The following is a 22,667-nucleotide window of genomic DNA, read 5'->3' on the forward strand; positions in this document are numbered from 1 at the left end:
ATTATGGATGACAGTACATGTCCTAGGAAGGTAAGTGACTTAGTGACAAAACTCCAACCAGAACATCTGATTTTTGCCCAGTGTGACCTCTTCTCATGGCTTTCTGCTTGCCAACACTGAACCAGTCTTTCCTTACTCTCCCTGGCTGCTGCTGCTGTTGCTATTTGTTACACCAGCTATACTCTGAGCTCAAGGTACCCATTTCTTTTTACGAGTCATAAAGTTAGCATATGCTACAGAAATATTGTAACATATGACTCCTAAATTAAAGAATTTCTCATTGTGTAATCAGAAGAATTGGAAGAGCCATAAGGAGAAAAAAATCCTTTGAACAAAATTGCTTGAAACAGAAAGTTTGTCCAAAGAATTTTATGCCAGGAGCAAGTACTCACAGATTCATCTATACATAGTGATCTCTATAATCCATTCTTTTATATATATGGAATCCTATAAGGATCAGGGAGAACTAATATTTACTGAGCACCCATGTCAGATACTCTTATTGTTACTTTACATTATTAACTCATTTAGTCTTCATGATCACGCTTTTTACATTTTTATTTATTTTTATTTTTAAAAAAATTTTATTGGAGTATAGTTGATTTAAAATATTGCGTTAGTTTCTGCTGTACAGCAAAGTGAGTCATGAGATAGGTATTATCTTCCTCCTTCTACAAATGGTGAAACAAAGACCAGAGGTGTTAATATAGCATGATGTTTACATCATGCTATGGGTAGTTATATTTTGCCTGGTTGGTTACACATTGGGGTATGGTAGTGAACACTGTTAGTGCTCTACTCCGACTTCCTCATATCTCTTTACTATTCCTGTATACCTCTTCTCTCTGTGTCAGGGGACTTTCTCAGTGGCTCACACTGGCAACTCTTCTCTGGAGGATAGCACTCAGGCTACATGAGCTGCTTTGTCTGTTTATGCAAAGAGGCAGTGGTAGTTTACATCACACCAGCTGGTCCTTAGTCAATGACTGACAAGTGCAGGGATGTGAAATCTTAGTGCCTTTGCTTCAGGTTGGGACAAGTTCTGAAGTGTTACTTATACATTAGAGCTCCCTGTGGGAATCAACCTGAAACAACCACCAAGGAACTCTACCTGTAATCAACACCCCACTTGGCTTCTTTTCTTTTCTTGTTCTGGTTTCTCTCCTCCCTTGCCATTTTTTCTTTGAGAACTTCCTTAATAAATTGCTTGTGCATAAATCCTTGTCTCAGGGTTTGCTTTTGGTGAATCCATTCTAAGATACAGTGTCATGTCTTACATTCTCAAATAATATTTATTAAGCACTTACTATATGCCAAGCACTATGTGACGTTCTTTAAATCTATTAACTCATTGAATCCTCACAAGAACCCCATGAGTAGATACCATTTCTCATTTTACAAATAAGAAAACTGAGCCTTAATAGCTTCCTCAAAGTCACCCTGCCAGTAAGTGTCAGAACCAAGCTGAAACCCTGGTCTGACCCCAAGCCATATTCATAACCCCTATGCTGTACTCCTCGAGGACACATCACTTCACCTTGTAAGGAAGCCAACTCATAGTCAACCCCACCATCTGTGGAAGAATACAAAAACAAATGATAAAAATTCTAGTGCAAAAACCAAATTATCACATATTTTATAATTTTCTTTTCCTAATCAAGAAGATCTAGATTTCTGTAACTGGGGAGAGCAAGAAATCTTGTATGGGCAAAAAATATTATATAACATGTCATATAGTCTTTTTTTTTTTTTTTTTTTAATTTTTTTAACATCTTTATTGAGGTATAATTGCTTTACAATAGTGTGTCAGCTTCTGCTTTATAACAAAGTGAATCAGCTATACATATACATATGCTCCCATGTGTCTTCCCTCTTGCGTCTCCCTCCCTCCCACTCTCCCCATCCCACCCCTCCAGGCTAGACTAGTCCCTTGAATGTTTATGGAGTATGCTTTGTGATAAGCTCAGAAGGTAAAAAAAAGTGCTTTCCCTTAAGGAATCCACAGTTTAGTGAAGGAGACTGACCTATGAAGGTCTATAATACAACCTGATAAATGCTGTAATAAAAGTATATGATAGCAAGGAGGAAGGAGCAAAGAATTCTGAGTCAGGATTTGAGATGGAGTTAGGGAATGACTCATTTAACATGAGTCTTAAAGAATGGATAGGATTTTAATGTTTTATTTTATCTCATTTTAATTTAATTTAATTTTACTTTATTATTTTACAATGGAAGAATGAAAGCCAGAATTTTGTTTGAAATAGAGGCCAAAATCACAGAGGTAGAAAATGGCCTATATCTCTACTTCTAATTAAAATTCTAATACAAAGACCTAGATCCCATGTACTTACTCTGGTGGAAAGAACAGTAGTGCTTTTTCTCTGATTGATTGAGAGTCTCTTTAAAATGACACAGAATTATTTTACAATTAGAATATTCACTTTCAAGCAGTGATCGCTTACATTCATAGCCATTCATAGCTAGATAAAACGTGATTCTGAAATGGAGGTTTCAAAATTTCAAATGTTTCTAATATGGAGATGCTAACTTGGACAAATTAATGGCCACGCTAGGTAAAAGAGAGTGATTTCCAGCCTGTGGATTAAGACCCTCAGGGGACTCAAGTTTATTGAAATGGGCGTTCAAATTCATATGCATATATGCATTCCTTTTCCAAGCTACAGACACTAGAGCTCTTATCTGGTGGGGCAGTGATAAGACAAAGCGGTTAAGAATATAAGGGTTTGGAGTTGTACTGTCGGAGTTCAAACCCCAGCTGTATCATTAAGTGGATGAACTTGGACAAACTACTTGACCTCTCTGTGCCTCAGTTTCCTCATCAGTTGAGTGAGGATAATAATAAACCTGCCTTGAAAAATAGTTATGACTTAAATGAATTAAATATATATACATATGGGACATTTAGAACACTGACACATGGTAAAAATATATCAGTTATTATTATATATGTGAGTTGGGAAAACACATCACTGACATTCTTTTGACATTAAAAAAATAATCTTACTGGACGATTTCTAAAAAAGTTGGGTATCAGTAGTCTACAGTAGATCCTTGCCTATTCAAAGAAGCTTATCTCAGTGGATTACCAGGTACTTTGCTCCTCCTCCCGTTCCCTTTCCTGCTAGCTTTTTTGTCCCTACTTCACACATTAGTATCTCTAGCCTATATGTATTCATTAGAAGTGTTTTCAGTTATAAAACTTAATAATAGTGGCTTAACAGAATATGGATTTATTTGCCTTACTAGGCAGTCGCTGGTGTAGTCGCTTACTGGTGGCATAAAGGACACAGGCTCTTTCTAAATTTCTTCTCTACCAACTTTGGATGTGTGACTTTTTACTCGTGATCGTGAGAGGTTGCTGCACCTACAGGTCCCATTTTTATGCTGTAAGTAGAAGAATGTGGTAGCCCCTACACTATCTGCTCTTGTATCAGAAAAGCAAAAGTTTTACCAGAAGCACCTGAGATTTCAGTTTCCATCTAATTTGCCAGATGTTCTGACTGTGTGTACATCATGCTATTAAAAATGTGGATATGGGCTACCTGTATTGACATCACCTGGCAGCTTGTTAGAAATTGCAGAATCTCAGGCACTATCCCAGACCTACTGAATCAGAATCTACTTTTTAAAAAGATTCCCAGAAGACACATGTGCATATTAAATTTTTTTTAACATCTTTATTGGAGCATAATTGCTTTACAGTGGTATGTTAGTTTCTGCTGTATCACAAAGTGAATCAGCTATACATATACATATATCCCCATATCCCCCCTCTTGCGTCTCCCTCCCACTCTCCCTATCTGACCCCTCTAAGTGGTCACAAAGCACTGAGCTGATCTCCCTGTGATATGCGGCTGCTTCCCACTAGCTATCTATTTTAAATTTGTTAGTGTATATATGTCCATGCCACTCTCTCACTTCATCCCAGCTTACCCTTCCCCCTCCTCTAAATTTTGAGAAGCACTAGTTTTCATCATATTAACCATAGTTAGCACATTTTGAATCTATGTATATGACTTGGATGCAAATACGTTATTATTAATTACCTCTCTGATAAAGGTGTTGGCCCTGGCACTCACATAATCCTTCATGCTAAACCTAGTTTCTTTGCATTTCCTTGGTCGGCATGGCCTTGGTTCCTGGTACAGAGTCAGATTTTCCATTAGTGTCTTATTAAGCTTTTAAATATTCTTGTAAAACCTGTTCAGTTGCTTCTCTTGTCCCTGCCACCTGGGTCAGTGATTGTTGGAAGGGGAGGTTTCTCTTTCAGTGAACTACTTGCTCAGCTAATTATTGGTTGCGTTGCTTGTTTTTCTTTTTACTTCCTCAGAGTTATTATTGAGCTCCTTATTTAGTGAGATGTGTAGTTTTGTGCATTGGGTTTTTCCTCTATATAAAGTGCAAAAATTTAACCTGTTCCTATATATTTTGAAATATTTTATTCAGAAAGTTGTCAAAGAACAGATCAATTTTAATTTTCTTTTAGGAAAAGTGCTGTTCACTTTTATTGACATGAGTCAATAAAACATCTGTTTCATTCCTTTTAAAAAGTAAACTTCCAAGGAGAAAAACCATATGATCATCTCAATAGATGCAGAGAAAGCTTTTGACAAAATTCAACACCCATTTATGATAAAAACCCTGCAGAAAGTAGGCATAGAGGGAACTATCCTCAACATAATAAAGGCCATATATGACAAACCCACAGCCAACATCGTCCTCAATGGTGAAAAACTGAAAGCATTTCCACTAAGATCAGGAACAAGACAAGGTTGCCTACTCTCACCACTCTTATTCAACATCGTTTTGGCAGTTTTAGCCAAAGCAACAAGAGAAGAAAAGGAAATAAAAGGAATCCAAATCAGAAAAGAAGAAGTAAAGCTCTCACTGTTTGCAGATGACATGATACTATACATAGAGAATCCTAAAGATGCTACCAGAAAACTACTAGAGCTAATCAATGAATTTGGTAAAGTAGCAGGATACAAAATTAATGCACAGAAATCTCTGGCATTCCTATACACTAATGATGAAAAATCTGAAAGTGAAATCAAGAAAACACTCCCATTTACCATTGCAACAAAAAGAATAAAATATCTAGGAATAAACCTACCTAAGGAGACAAAAGACCTGTATGCAGAAAATTATAAGACACTGATGAAAGAAATTAAAGATGATACAAATAGATGGAGAGATATACCATGTTCTTGGATTGGAAGAATCAACATTGTGAAAATGACTAACCTAGAGGGGTGGGTTAGGGAGGGTGGGAGGGAGGGAGACGCAAGAGGGAAGAGATATGGGAACATATGTATATGTATAACTGATTTACTTTGTTATAAAGCAGAGACTAACACACCATTGTAAAGCAATTATACTCCAATAAAGATGTAAAAAAAATACAAAATAAATTAAAAAAAAATAAAAGTAAACTTCCTTGGGATGGTGATTAAAGGGAATATATCTGTAAGGGAAAAACTTCATAAAGTTATGATGACAACAGCATAATACAAAATGTTTTAAAATTTGCCCCAACATTTTTTAAAAATGCAGTTTTTAAGTAATATGTTTCTTCATTAACATGCTGGTGACTCTTGGTTAGGGTTGCCTGAAGAGCTGGATAAACAGAATGAAGGTATAAGCAGAATAGGTCAAAATGAACTCTACATTTAAAGAGAGGACAAAGACTAATTTAGAATTAACACAGTAGGAAAAAATTTTGTCTATTAGCCACAAAATTTCAACTATTTCAGCACCTCTATATCATTATGCATAAATGCAGAGAATATTATCCTGTAGGAAGTGTCCATCATCTATGTTTTCAAAGAAATTTTCCTTCAATTTAGGGCTCAAGAATAGTATGCGATATAGAGAGGATTTAGAGTGACCAGAAAGATAAATGCTGGTCAAGAAACTCGAGGAACTTCACAATGAGACATCACTTCACACCCATTGGGATAACTATCATCAAAAAATAAAACAGAAAATAACTGTTGGTGAAGATGTGGAGGAATTGGAACCCTTGTGCATTGCTGGTGGGAATGAAAAAAGGTACAGTTGCTATGGAAAACAGTATGATGGCTCTTCAAAAAAATTAAGCATAGGATTGTCATGAGATCCTGCAATTCTGCTTCTAGGTATATACCAAAGAGAATTGAAAGCAGGCACTGGAAGCGATATTTGTAAACCCATGTTCATAGCAGCATGACTCACAATAGCCAAAAGTGGAAGCAACTCATGTGTCCATCAATGGATGAATGGCTAAACAAAGTGTGTTATATCCATACAACAGAATAATATTATCCAGCTTTAAAAATGAAAGCAATTTTGACATGTGCCACAACAAGGATGAACCTTGAAAACATTATGCTAAGTGAAATAAACCAGTCACAAAAGGACAAATACTGACTGAGTCCACTTATGTGAGGTATCTAGAATAGTCAAATTCATAGATTGGTGATTACCAAGGCCTGGGGGGAGATTGGAGGGGAAATAATTGTTTAATGGGTATGGAGTTTCAGTTTGGGAAGATGTAAAAGTGCTGGATATGGATAGTGGTGATAGTTGCACCACAATGTGCATGTACTTAATACAGCAGAACCGTACACCTAAAGTGGTTAAAATTGTAAATTTTACGTTATGTATATTTTACCACAATAAAAAATCAGGAACTTAAGAGGATGAAAGTTTAACATCTTTCTATTATTTTACATGTTTAAATTAATAACTTTAGCACTTAGCACAGTATTCTTTCCTTTATTAGGTAGCTTGACTGAAACTGGGGTTGCCTGTAGTTCAACAAACATTTGTTCAGTCCCTACTGACTATAAACTCTCACTGTGGTAGGCCTTAGGGATATAAAAACAAATTAAATATAGTCCTTGGCTTTAGTGAAGGCACAGATTAGCATGGGAGACAGACATGGAGATCGATGATTGCAATTTGGTTCAATGCAATACCTAACAGAAATATATATGACATTGTGGTTGAGAGCGTAGTTTCTAGAACCAGACTTCCTGAGTTTGAATCCTGGGTTGATCGCTTTTACCAGTAGTATGATCTTAAACAGTTTGCTAAATCTCTTTCCTCATCTGTAGAATAGGAATAATAATGGTTCTTGGCTCATAGTTGTTGTGAAGATTAAATAAGTTCATATTATAAAGCACCTAAAGTAGTGCCTGGAACATGGTGAATTCTTTTTATATTTATCCAGCATTGTCATCATGTAAAGAGCAGTAGTAGTAGTGGAATATAAGGTAGATATTTTGTCTTTTTATTCACTGCTGAATCTCCAGTGCCAGGAAATTATCCGACACATAGTAAGTGCTTAAGAAATGGTTTTTTATTTTACAAATGAGGAAAGTGAGGCTCAGAAATAGTACAGAGAAGAGAGTTTGAGGCCAATGGGGTAGGTGATTAGAGAAAACTTCAAGGGGAAGCAATGCCTCAATAGGGCTTTGTCAGATGACTCTGCTTTCCTGATAACAATGTGGGGGAGCGGGACAGGCATTCCTGACAGGGGAAACAGTATTGTAGCCATGCAGGTGAACTAGCACTGACTGTCTGGGGAACAATGATAAGTCTGGTGTCATCAGATTGTGAAGGATAAAGTGAGGAATGGCCTGAGAGGATGCTGGAAAAATAGAGAAGTTTATTTTTGAAATTTATTTAGTTATTACTATATACCTGGTACTATGACATGTGTCAGGATTGCATAGCAACCATGACACAGTTCTAGTGTTCAGGAGCTTATGTGAAAGACTGAAATGCCATAAAATAAGGATTAGGCTTTATGGGGTCAACTGTGGAGTTGCTGAAGAACCTTGAAAAGCTTTTAAGAAAAGACATGACCTAGTTAGACTGTACAGATGGATAGAACTCTGGCAGCATATAGAGGATAAACTGGGAAGGGGCTGGAGGGCTCCTGCTGCTGGTGTTGCTTGGAAGACAACTAGTGATGAAGTTCTGTTCTAATCCAGACAAGAGAGTATACTGCCAAAACTAAGGTGGTATTGGTAGGAATAGAGTGGAAGGATATGAATTTAAGAGGGAATACAGGATATAGTCTCTAGAACTTGGTGACTGAGGGTGAAAAGAGAGAGAGAAAATCAGATGACTCCCAGTTTTCTGACTTGGCTATCTTGGTGGAGAGTTGAGACCCCCTATTCCCACTCATTCAGGAAGAAAATAAGAAAAAGAAAAAAAGTAGGTTGGGGAATGGGAAGCAGAAAGAAATTTAGTAATTCAGTTTTGGACAAATTGAGTTTGAGGTGTCAAAGAACATCTAGATAGAAAAGACCTGTAAAGAACTACACAAACACACACACACACACAACCAGATACATAAATGTGTGTGTGTGGGTGTGTGTGTGTGCGCGCGTTCATACCTTGGTACTTGGGAAGAGCTCTTAGAATCAGAGATCTGGGAGTAATCAGCTTATAGCACAGCATACGTATCTTAAAATCAAATCACTCTTGTCCCACTGTGTTAGTTTCCTCTTTCTGTTGTAAGAAATTGCTTCAAGCTTAGTGATTTAAAACCACACAAATTCATTTTCTTATGATTCTGGAAGTCAGAAGTCTGAGGTGGGTCAGTTGGGCTAAGGTGTCGACAGGGTTGGTTTCTTCTGGAGGCTCTAGGGGAGAAGCTGTTTCCTTGCCTTTTCTGGTTTCTAGAGGCCACCTGCATTCCTTGGCTCTTAACCTCTTCCTCTATCTTCAAAGCAATAAATATAGTATCTTCAAGTCTTTCTCTCTGTCTCTCTGTTTCTGACTTCTGTTTCCATCATCACATCTTCTCTGACTCTCCTGCCTTCCTGTTTCCCTTACAAGGACCATTTTTATTACACTGGACACACCTGAAAACCAGGATAATCTCTCCACCTCAAGGTCCTTAAGTAAATCACAACTGCAAAGTCCCTTTTGCCATGGAAGGTAACACATTCACCGTTGTGAACACTAGGACATGGACATGTTTGGGAGGCAATTATTCTGTCTTCCACATTCACTTGTATTTGTAGGGTTTAAATTCAAATTCAGTTTATTCACTTTTAGTGTTTAAATGCCTCTGCAATTTGTCATGATTGTTGCCTCCCTAGCTCTCCAAACGTGATCTGATCTTTGTCCCACCTCAAGTAAGATCAAAAAACCTTTCTTGACCTTCTAGTCCAAAGACATGTCTCTCCTCTGAACGCCTACACTCCTACACTGTTGCCTACCTAGCTCTCCAAACTTGATCTGATCTTTGTCCCACCTCAAGTAAGGCCAAAAAACCTTCCTTGACCTTCTAATCCAAACAAATATCTCTCCTCTGAACTCCTACACTGCTTCTATTTGTTGTATTCATTTGTATTAATCATTCACTCATGTGAAGTCTCAGTTCCATTAAAGAGAAATTTACCTCAGATTGACTTAAGGAATTAAGTGGAATTTATTGACTCAGGGAATCCAAAAAAGGACTAGACAAGAAGTTATGGGAAGGTCAAGATGCAGCTAGTTTTCAGGAAGAGCCAAAACCAGGGACTTGAACATTCTGTCTCCTTCCTTTGTTTCTACTTCTCTCAGAGACACTTTAATTCTCTCCTATGGAAGATGATCTTGTCCATATGGAAAAATACAGGGGCCAAGAACAGGAACCAAGTTTTATACTTTAAGGCTTTTCTCATCAGACACACAAACCAAGACAGACTTAAGAGAAGAAATGTTGCTTAAACTCCCTTCAAGAGTTGTGAAAAGACACAGAAGAATCAAGATGCTGGAATAGGAGGATGTGGAATTTGTCTCTCCTCACAAGTATATCAAGAATACATCTACAAATGGAACAATTCTCACATAGCACTTGCTGAATATTAGTGGAAGACTTGAGACACCGAAAGGGATAGGAAAAATCCCCACCCAACTGGGTAGGATGAAAGAAAGAAAAAAGAAAACAGGAATTTAAAAAGGGACCAACGCTAGAGGAAACCTGAAGGTATCCATCTTGACACCAAAACCCAGCTCTACCCAACTGCCTACAGGATCCTGTGCTGGACACCTCACACCAAACAACCAGCAAGAAAGGAACACAGCTCCACCCATCAGCAGAAAGGCTGCCTAAAGTCGTAATAAACTCACAGACACCCCAAAGCACACCACCTGATATGGCCCTACCCTTCAGAGGGAAAAGACTTTGATAAAGAACTCAGAGTAATATAGTAAAGATGATCCAAGATCTCGGAAACAGAATGGAGGCATGGATCGAGAAGATCCAAGAAATGTTTAACAGAGACCTAGAAAAACTAAAGAACAAACAATCATTGATTGTTCTCATTAACATTGATTGTTCACATTCACAATAACTGAAATGAAAAATATACTAGAAGGAATCAATAGCAGAATAACTGAGGCAGAAGAACAGATAAGTGAGCTGGAAGATAGAATGCTGGAAATAACTGCCACAGAGCAGAAGAAAGAAAAAAGGAATAAAAAGAATTGAAGACAGTCTCAGAGACCTCTGGGACAATATTGAACACAAAAACATTTGAATTATAGGGGTCCCAGAAGAAGAAGAGAGAGGGGAGATCTGAGAAAATATTTGAAGAGATTATAGCCCAAAACTTTCCTAACATGGGAAAGGAAATAGTCATGCAAGGCCAGGAAGTGCAGAAAGTCCCATACAGGGTAAACCCAAGGAGAATCATGCTGAGACACATATTAATCAAACTAACAAAAATTAAATACCAAGAAAAATATTAAAAGCAGCAAGGGAAAAAACAGCAACGAATAACATACAAGGGAATTCCCATAAGGTTATCAGCTGATTTTTCAGCAGAAAATTTGCAGGCCAGAAGGGAGTGGCAGGATACATTTAGAGTGATGAAAGGGAAAGCCTACAACCAAAATTACTATACCCAACAAGGATCTCTTTCCTTTTTCTCGAGAGAGAATTCAAAAGCTTTACTGACAAGCAAAAACTAAGAGAATTAAGCACCACCAAACAGCTTTACAACAAAGGCAAATGGAACTTCTCCAGGCGGAAACACAAGGCAAGAAAAAGACCTACAAAAACAAACCCAAAACAATTAAGAAAATGGTGAGAGGAGCATACATATCAATAATTACCTTAAATGTATATGCTCCAACCAAAAGACAGAGACTAGCTGAATGGATACAAAAACAAGGCCCATATATTTGCTGTCTACAAGAGACCCACTTTGGAATTAGGGACACATACAGAGAGAAAGTGAGGGGATGGGAAAATATATTCCATGCAAATGGAAATCAAAAGAAAGCTAGAGGAGCAATATTTATATCAGACAATACTTATAACAGACTTTAAAATAAAGACTGTTACAAGAGGCAAGGAAGGGCACTACATAATGATCAAGGGATCATTCCAAGAAGAAGATATAACAATTGTAAATATTTATGCACCCAACATAGGAGCACCTCAATATATAAGGCAAATGCTAACAGCCATTAAAGGGGAAATCGACAGTAACACAATAATAGTGCGGAACTTTAACATTCCACTTACGCCAATGAATAGATCATCCAGACAGAAAATTAATAAGGAAACACACACCTTAAATGACATACTAGACCAGATAGACTTAATTGATATTTATAGGACAATCGATCTGAAAATAGCAGAGTACACTTTCTTCTCAAGTGCACATGGAACATTCTCCAGGATAGATCACATCTTGGGTCACAAATCAAGCCTCAGAAAATTTGAGAAAATTGAAATCATATCCAGCATCTTTTCCAACCACAACACTATGAGATTAGAAATCAATTACAGGAAAAAAGCTGTAGAAAACACAAGCACAAGGAGGCTGAACAATATGCTACTAATTAACCAAGAGGTCACTGAAGAAATCAAAGAGGAAGTTTTAAAAAACACCTAGAAACAAATGACAGTGAAAACACGATGACCCAAAACCTATGGGATGCAGCAAAAGCATTTCTAAGAGGGAAGTTTAGAGCAATTCAATCTCACCTCAAGAAACAAGCAAAATCTCAAATAAACAATCTAACCTTACACCTAAAGTAACCAGAGAAAGAAGAACAAACAAAACCCAATGTCAGTAGAAGGAAAGAAATCATAAAGATCAGAGCAGAAATAAATAAAATAGAAATGAAGAAAACAATAGCAAAGATCAATGAAACTAAAAGCTGGTTCTTTGAGAAGATAAACAAAATTGACAACCCTTTATCCAGACTCATCAAGAAAAAAAGGGAGAGGAAATCAAATCAATAAAATTAGAAATGAAAAAGGAAAAGTTACAACTGACACTGCAGAAATACAAAGGATCATAAGAGACTACTACAAGCAACTATATGCCAATAAAATGGACAACTGGAAGAAATGGACAAATTCTTAGAAAAGTAAAACTTTTGAATACTGAACCAGAAGAACTAGAAAATATGAACAGGCCACTCACAAGTAATGAAATTGAAACTGTGATTAAAAGTCTTCCAGAAAACAAAAGTCCAGAACCAGATGGCTTCACAGGAAAATTCTATCAAATATTTAGAGAAGAGCTGACACTGTTAGCTCTTGTTGACAAAATTCAACATCCATTTATGATAAAAACTCTCCAGAAAGTGGGCATAGAGAGAACCTACCTCAATATAATAAAGGTCATATATGACAAACCCACAGCAAACATCATTCTCAATGGTGAAAAACTGAAGACATTCCCTCTAAGATTGGGAACAAGACAAAGGTGTTCACTCTTGCCACCATTATTCAACATGGTTTTGGAAGTCCTAGCCCCAGCAATCAGAAAAGAAAAAGAAATAAAAGGAATACAAAAGAAAGCTAGAGGAGCAATACTTATATCAGACAATACTTATAACAGACTTTAAAATAAAGACTGTTACAAGAGGCAAGGAAGGGCACTACATAATGATCAAGGGATCATTCCAAGAAGAAGATATAACAATTGTAAATATTTATGCACCCAACATAGGAGCACCTCAATATATAAGGCAAATGCTAACAGCCATTAAAGGGGAAATCGACAGTAACACAATAATAGTGCGGAACTTTAACATTCCACTTACGCCAATGAATAGATCATCCAGACAGAAAATTAATAAGGAAACACACACCTTAAATGACATACTAGACCAGATAGACTTAATTGATATTTATAGGACAATCGATCTGAAAATAGCAGAGTACACTTTCTTCTCAAGTGCACATGGAACATTCTCCAGGATAGATCACATCTTGGGTCACAAATCAAGCCTCAGAAAATTTGAGAAAATTGAAATCATATCCAGCATCTTTTCCAACCACAACACTATGAGATTAGAAATCAATTACAGGAAAAAAGCTGTAGAAAACACAAGCACAAGGAGGCTGAACAATATGCTACTAATTAACCAAGAGGTCACTGAAGAAATCAAAGAGGAAGTTTTAAAAAACACCTAGAAACAAATGACAGTGAAAACACGATGACCCAAAACCTATGGGATGCAGCAAAAGCATTTCTAAGAGGGAAGTTTAGAGCAATTCAATCTCACCTCAAGAAACAAGCAAAATCTCAAATAAACAATCTAACCTTACACCTAAAGTAACCAGAGAAAGAAGAACAAACAAAACCCAATGTCAGTAGAAGGAAAGAAATCATAAAGATCAGAGCAGAAATAAATAAAATAGAAATGAAGAAAACAATAGCAAAGATCAATGAAACTAAAAGCTGGTTCTTTGAGAAGATAAACAAAATTGACAACCCTTTATCCAGACTCATCAAGAAAAAAAGGGAGAGGAAATCAAATCAATAAAATTAGAAATGAAAAAGGAAAAGTTACAACTGACACTGCAGAAATACAAAGGATCATAAGAGACTACTACAAGCAACTATATGCCAATAAAATGGACAACTGGAAGAAATGGACAAATTCTTAGAAAAGTAAAACTTTTGAATACTGAACCAGAAGAACTAGAAAATATGAACAGGCCACTCACAAGTAATGAAATTGAAACTGTGATTAAAAGTCTTCCAGAAAACAAAAGTCCAGAACCAGATGGCTTCACAGGAAAATTCTATCAAATATTTAGAGAAGAGCTGACACTGTTAGCTCTTGTTGACAAAATTCAACATCCATTTATGATAAAAACTCTCCAGAAAGTGGGCATAGAGAGAACCTACCTCAATATAATAAAGGTCATATATGACAAACCCACAGCAAACATCATTCTCAATGGTGAAAAACTGAAGACATTCCCTCTAAGATTGGGAACAAGACAAAGGTGTTCACTCTTGCCACCATTATTCAACATGGTTTTGGAAGTCCTAGCCCCAGCAATCAGAAAAGAAAAAGAAATAAAAGGAATACAAATTGGAATAGAAGAAGTTAAACTGTCACTGTTTGCATAAGACATGACACTGTACATAGAAAATCCTAAAGATGCCACCAGAAAACTACTAGAGCTAATCAATGAATTTGGTAAAGTGGCAGGATACAAAATTAATGCACAGAAATCTGCATTCCTATACACTAACAATGAAAGATCAGAAAGAGAAATCGAGGAAACAGTCCCATTTACCATCACAACAAAAAGAATAAAATGCCTAGGAATAAACCTACCTAAGGAGGCAAAAGACCTGTACTCAGAAAACTGTAAAACACTGATGAAAGAAATCAAAGATGCCATAAACACATGGAAAAATATACCATGTTCTTGGATTGGAAGAATCAACATTGTGAAAATGACTATACTACCCAAAGCAATCTACAGTTCAATGCAATCCTTATCAAATTACCAATGGCATTTTTCACAGAACTAGAACAAAAAGTTTACAATTTGTATGGAAACACAAAAGACCCTGAATAGCCAAATCAATCTTGAGAAAGAAAAACAGAGGTGGAGGAATCAGGCTCCTTGACTTCAAACTACACTACAAAGCTACAGTAATCAAGACAGTATCGTACTGGCAGAAAAACAGAAATATAGATCAATCGTACAGGATAGGAAGCCCAGAGATAAACCCACACACCTATGGTACCTAGTCTATGACAAGGAAAGCAAGAATATACAATGGAGAAAAGACAGACTCTTCATTAAGTTGTCCTGGGAAAACTGGACAGCTACATGTAAAAGAATGAAATTAGAACACTCCCTAACACCATACACAAAAATAAACTCAAAATGGATTCAAGACCTAAATGTAAGGCCAGACACTATAAAACTCTTAGAGGAAAACATAGTAAGAACACTCTTCAACATAAATCACAGCAAGGTCTTTATAAGATTGGGAACAAGACAAAGGTGTTCACTCTTGCCACCATTATTCAACATGGTTTTGGAAGTCCTAGCCCCAGCAATCAGAAAAGAAAAAGAAATAAAAGGAATACAAATTGGAATAGAAGAAGTTAAACTGTCACTGTTTGCATAAGACATGACACTGTACATAGAAAATCCTAAAGATGCCACCAGAAAACTACTAGAGCTAATCAATGAATTTGGTAAAGTGGCAGGATACAAAATTAATGGACAGAAATCTGCATTCCTATACACTAACAATGAAAGATCAGAAAGAGAAATCGAGGAAACAGTCCCATTTACCATCACAACAAAAAGAATAAAATGCCTAGGAATAAACCTACCTAAGGAGGCAAAAGACCTGTACTCAGAAAACTGTAAAACACTGATGAAAGAAATCAAAGATGCCATAAACACATGGAAAAATATACCATGTTCTTGGATTGGAAGAATCAACATTGTGAAAATGACTATACTACCCAAAGCAATCTACAGTTCAATGCAATCCTTATCAAATTACCAATGGCATTTTTCACAGAACTAGAACAAAAAGTTTACAATTTGTATGGAAACACAAAAGACCCTGAATAGCCAAATCAATCTTGAGAAAGAAAAACAGAGGTGGAGGAATCAGGCTCCTTGACTTCAAACTACACTACAAAGCTACAGTAATCAAGACAGTATCGTACTGGCAGAAAAACAGAAATATAGATCAATCGTACAGGATAGGAAGCCCAGAGATAAACCCACACACCTATGGTACCTAGTCTATGACAAGGAAAGCAAGAATATACAATGGAGAAAAGACAGACTCTTCATTAAGTTGTCCTGGGAAAACTGGACAGCTACATGTAAAAGAATGAAATTAGAACACTCCCTAACACCATACACAAAAATAAACTCAAAATGGATTCAAGACCTAAATGTAAGGCCAGACACTATAAAACTCTTAGAGGAAAACATAGTAAGAACACTCTTCAACATAAATCACAGCAAGGTCTTTTTTGATCCACCTCCTAGAGTAATGGAAATAAAAACAAAAATAAACAAATGGGACCTAATGAAACTTCAAGGCTTTTGCACAGCAAAGGAAACCATAAACAAGATGAAAAGACAGCCCTCAGAATGGGAGAAAATATTTGCAAATGAATCAATGGACAAAAGATTAATCTCCAAAATATATAAACAGCTCATGCAGCTCAATATTAAAGAAACAAACAACCCAGTCCAAAAATGGGCAGAAGACCTAAATAGACATTTCTCCAAAGAAGACATACAGATGGTCAACAAGCACATGAAACACTGCTCAACATCACTAGTTATTAGAGAAATGCAAATCAAAACTACAATGAGATATCACCTCACACCAGTTAGAATGAGCATCATCAGAAAATCTACAAACAGCAAATTCTGGAGAGGGTGTGGAGAAAAGGGAACCCTCTTGCATTGTTGGTGGGAATGTAAATTGATACAGCCACTATGGAGAACAATATGGAGGTTCCTTAAAAAACTAAAAATAGAATTACCATATGACCCAGCAATCCCACTACTGGGCATATACCCAGAGAAAACCATAATTCAAAAAGACACATGCACCCCAATGTTCATTGCAGCACTATTTACAATAACCAGGTCACGGAAGCAACCTAAATGCCCATTGACAGACAAATGGATAAAGAAGATGTGGTACATGTATACAATGGAATATTACTCAGCCATTAAAAGGAACGAAATTGAGTCATTTGTTGACATGTGGATGGATCTAGAGACGTCATACAGAGTGAAGTCAGAAAGAGAAAAACAGATATCGTATATTAATGCATGTATGTGGAACCTAGAAAAATGATACAGACGAACCGGTTTGCAGGGCAGAATTTGAGACACAGATGTAGAGAACAACCGTATGGACACCAAGAGGGGAAAGCCACGGGGGGATGGGGATGGTGGTGTGCTGAATTGGGCGATTGGGATTGACATGTTATACACTGATGTGTATAAAATTGATGACTAATAAGAACCTGCTGTATGAGAAAATAAATAAAATAAAATTTAAAAATTAAGAACTAATACTAAACTTTCTTTGGGTTAATTGTATGGCAAGATGTTAATATAAATGTTTCAGACATTACATGAAATTCCTAAAAATCTTATATGTTCTGGTATAATGTTATGTCATAATTCTAGTTAGTACTTTAAAATGTATATCTCAGAAATAACTAAATTTCCTCATCAATTGCATTATTATGAACTTTCATCAAATCTTTAACTATGGTCATTTTTAAGTGTTTTGCCATTTACAGACAGTTCTGGGTGTACTCTGATGCTTTTGCAAAAATGTTCCTCTAAAAGGGTTTCATCTTCAAGAAATTCATGGAGAAGACTCTGATAGGTACAGGTTTCTGGTAGCTGACTATACTGCTGAACTGAATGAATAAGCATTTTCAGAACTCTAATGGAAAACTGATGAATTCATAAAAGTGCTAACAAAACATCAAGATGAAAAAAAATTAATTACATGGGACTGAGTGAACTGATGAGGATGATTATAATTTTTGTGACTTTCTGTTTGAATAAAAAAAAAAAAACCTAAAAATAGAACTACCATATGACCCAGCAATCCCACTACTGGGCATATACCCTGAGAAAACCATAATTCAGAAAAGAGTCATGTACCCCAATGTTCATTGCAGCACTATTTACAATAGCCAGGACATGGAAGCAACCTAAGTTTCCACTGACAGATGAATGGATAAAGAAGATGTGGCACATACATACAATGGAATATTACTCAGCCATAAAAAGGAATGAAATTGTGTCATTTGCAGAGAATTTGATGGACCTAGAACTATCATACAGAGTGAAGTCAGAAAGAGAAAAACAAATATTGTATATTAAATGCATATTTGTAGAATCTAGAACAATGGTATTGATGATCTTTTTGCAGAACAGAAATAGAGACTCAGACGTAGAGAACAAACGTATGGATACCAAGGGGGAAAAGAGGGGGTTGGCATGAATTGGGAGATTGGGATTGACATATATACACTATTATGTATAAAATAGATAACTAATGAGAACTTGCTGTATAGCACAAGGAACTCTACTTGGTGCTCTGTGGTGACCTAAATGGGAAGGAAATGCAAAAAAAGAGGGAATATATGTATATGTATGGTTGATTCACTTTGCTGTACAGCAGAAACTGACACAGCATTGTAAAGCAACTATACTCCAATTAAAGAGTTTTGAAAAGGCATATAATGTTTCAACTGCATGTTTAAGAACCTATTATTTGCTCTAGGAAGATGTTTTTGTTCTTTGACCTAATCTAAAGGGATACCAATAATACTGGTCGTCTATTAACTCACCTAACTCTTTATCTGTCAGCAAACATCCTTGATTTCTACTTCACAAAGAAAGTAGAGGCTACTAGATGTGAACACCCTCAAACACTCTTTATACCTATAAATATATCTTTATCTGGACTGTTGCTTTTCTCAAGCCTCAGAGAACACTGATAATTACTTTTCTGAAGGCTGATCTCCATGCGTTTGTGCTATCTGCTGATGATGACCAACTTCACATGTAGCCCAGACTTTTCAACAGCAGCCATAGGTACAAGAAGCAATGTAAAACTATTTTCAAAGTATTAAGAGAAAAAAATTAAACCTAGTATTTAAAATTATCACTTAAATATAAGGTGAAAAGAATAATGTCAGGACTAGTAGGTCTCAGATCACCTGATACACACTGTAAAAATACTCTTGAAGGAAATTCTCCAGCAAAAAGCAAAATAAATAAAGTCAGTAAGAACTAAACGTGCGTAAATAATTTAGTAAAATTTCTTGTCTAAGCAAGCAATGAGCAACAACAACAAAAATTTATCAATTCATAATTTAAATGCTAGGAAATACCAACATGAGGGAGGTTGGTATTGGAGTCCAGAGAGACACAAGAGCCTGCTAAGGCATTTCTGTTGGAAGTGAAGGGGAGAGGGGACTATAAATATTGCTTTCATATTACTGTAGGAAATAAATACATAAATAATAAATATAAAAATGGGTCTTAATTAGTTGAGATAACCACCAGAAGGCTAAAATCATAATGTATGATTTTCAAACCAGCAGAGTAAAATTCAGTTTATCTAATGGAAGTTAGTAAAGAAGGGGAAGAGAAGAAACAAAAACAATATGTAAAATAGAAAATATGAAGGAAGATGGTAGAAATAATTTCTAATAAATAAACCTATGTGAATTCATTAAACTCATTTTTGGTAAGACAGGGACTCTCAACTTAGATTTTGAAAAGATGTAATAATATGTGATTCATAGAGATACACTTAAAATGATAATGTTATAACCATTCCAAAACTATCTATGTGTAAAAGAAAATGTAAGAAAGGTAGGATATTTGTAACAGGTAATGAAAAAGACAAAATCAGTTGATCCTGAATGGTTTTATTTTACCTCATTATAACGTTCCGTGGTAGCTCAGAGATTGCAATCTCTGTCCTAACAGAACCCCTTGTCTTTACCCTAATTCCTCCCAATATATTCTGCACTGATTTTTCTCAATAAAACATGATCTTGTTCTGCTGCAGCTTTTTTACTATCATTTCCCCATTGCCTGCTGGCTAAAGTCCAAGATCTTTGGCATTTTCTTCAAAACCTTCCTCTGAGGCTTAGCTACTTCCTCATTACCTTCCTAATCCTCAGTTTCGTGCCCTCTCCTCTTCTGGCTTTGAATATACAGAAATGTTTTCATTTTATTCTTTATGCTCCCATAATTACATGATACCATATCACATCACATTAAATTACTTTGTCTCCCTGACTAAACTGTAAACCCCTGGAAGAGCAGGGACCATGTAGTTCCAGACTCCAGCAAGATGCCTGTCATACACTACAAGTTGTGCTCAATGAATAAATGAATCCGAGTCAACAAATATTATGTTCCAAGAGCTAGACAGTGTTAGACTCAGACCAATAGGTAAGAAACAAAAATTTAGGAATTAGGTTCTTGTATAAAGGTTACAATGAATGTTTCTTTTTTTTTCAGCTCAAAAAAGATAATTATTTTCTGAAACATTAACTATATTGTATGAATACTTTAAACAGCACTCTTTGGTTGCATGTGACAGAAAACCAACTCACATACGTTAGTTAAATATTTATTTGTTTATTTGTTTGTTTGAAGGATATTGGGCATATCTCACATAGCACTGCAAAGGTGAGGTAGCCCTAAGAGAACTCAGAACCAGCTCTACTGCAGATTATCCAGGAACCAATACAGAATCAGTTTTGCTGGCAACTTTTTAAACCTAGATCAGATTCTGGAAATATCTGGGGGATGATTTCGTAAAGTCTGAGATGGTCCCAAGGTGAAAACACCCTGTTTGGCAGATGCATTAGGCTGCTATATAGGCTGTTTTGGGAGAACCAGTCTCAGCCAATCTGATATTCCTTGTTATTATTTGTATGGGTATATGGTAGCCTTGATTGTCTGGCATCAATCAGGAATTAATACTGTCATGGAACTTTCCAGATAACTGAAGCCTAACTCACTTAGTTTGAAAACTTAATTTTAACTCTTCATGCCTATCTTTCTAAAAGAGAATATATTAAATAGAATGTATTGAGGATAACTTGGGTAATGTAATGAGGCATGAGTGAATGCAGGTGGCAAGAGTCTTTATGAATGCCCGCCAGTGGGCACCAGCATCATATACTCCAATCTTTATCCAAAGGGACAAATTTTTATTAAGGCACACAAATATTTTTACCGAAGGGAAGTGCCGGATTTAAATTTTTTTTAGAAATCCATTCCAGATAAATTAATACAGTAATCAGTTATAGGGAAAGGGAGAGAAGAAAGCTCATATGCTTGTTGTCCTCCCTGAGTGTTTTATGGGCTTGCTTCTCTGTGACATCTTCTATTTCATATTAGAATTAGTTTAATTGTACACTTGGGATCATCATTCTATAAATCAACTTTGAGCTCTTCTCTGGAGACCAATACAAGGTACTTGGAAATTTGCTAATCTCTGTAGAGGTGTGTGTATTGGCCCCTGAAGGCACTGCTGAGATGTTGTCCATATGCTGCAGAAATGTATATTCTCCATTTCCCTCATTTCTGGCTCTTTTCTGCCTTCCCAGGGCCCATTCTTTGTTGCCATTTTTTTTTCTTTTGGCTACCCTGTGTGCCATGTGGGATCTTAGTTCCCCGACCAGGGATTGAACCCATGTCCCCTGCAGTGGAAGTGCGAAGTCTTAACCACTGAACCACCAGGAAAGTCCCTTTGTTGCCATTTTGAGTTTCTGGCATCACCTTTCTTTTTTTGTTTCTCAACATGTTTGGGCATTTGTATTATGTAGTTTTTTTATAATATGTAAAAATCTTTTTTTCTGATTATAAATGTTTATTATAAAAAGAAATTGGAAAATATTAAAGGTTTAAAGAAGGAAACTTTAATTACCTATTACTATATGTATGTATGTGTGTGTGTGTGTGTGTGTGTGTGTGTGTGTGTGTATAACCATGCTGTGTATTCAATTTTTCAATTTTGTAAACATTTAAAAATTGTAGGTATTATAAGCATTCTACCACAAAACTGTTTTGGGGGCTTCTCTGGTGTTGCAGAATCCGCCTGCCAATGCAGGGGACATGGGTTCCAGCCCCAGTCCGGGAAGATCCCACATGCCACGGAGCAACTAAGCCCGTGTGCCACAATTACTGAGCCTGTGCTCTAGAGCCCATGAGCCACAACTACTGAAGCCTGCGTGCCTAGAGCCCATGCTCCGCAACAGAAAAAGCCACCACAATGAGAAGCCTGCACACCACAACGAAGACACAACACAGCCAAAAATAAATAAATAAATAAATTATATATATATATATATATATATAAAATTTAAAATAAAACTGTTTTGGAATGAGAATGAAGATGGAGATGATGAGATAACTAATATTGACTTAGTGATTCTTCTGTTCCAGGCCCTCTTCTAACCACTCTTCTTATATTCATTCAGTTAATCTTCACATCAATCCTATGATGCCTTCATTTTATACTACAGGTAAAGTAGCGGTAGTACAGAGAGTAACTTGGCCAATGTTCCATAACTAGTGAGAGGATATGTATTTTTAAAGCATTTTCTTATATCAAGAAATATTTCAGAAGCCCAAATGATTGAATAAAGTTTCATCACATGAATATAACATAATTTACTATTATTGTTAGACATTGATATTATTTCCCATTTGGGTATCTTTCAGAGGATGCTGCTGTGAATAACTTGGTTGGCAATTTTATTTATTTCCTTATGATAGATACTGTTTGTAAACTGATGTGTTAAGGGGAGAAAATTTTTTTGGCTCTTGACATTGCCAATTG

The sequence above is a fragment of the Neophocaena asiaeorientalis genome, unplaced genomic scaffold (assembly GCF_003031525.2).
Source record: "Neophocaena asiaeorientalis asiaeorientalis breed wild unplaced genomic scaffold, Neophocaena_asiaeorientalis_V1.1 scaffold546, whole genome shotgun sequence".
Taxonomy (NCBI): domain Eukaryota; kingdom Metazoa; phylum Chordata; class Mammalia; order Artiodactyla; family Phocoenidae; genus Neophocaena; species Neophocaena asiaeorientalis.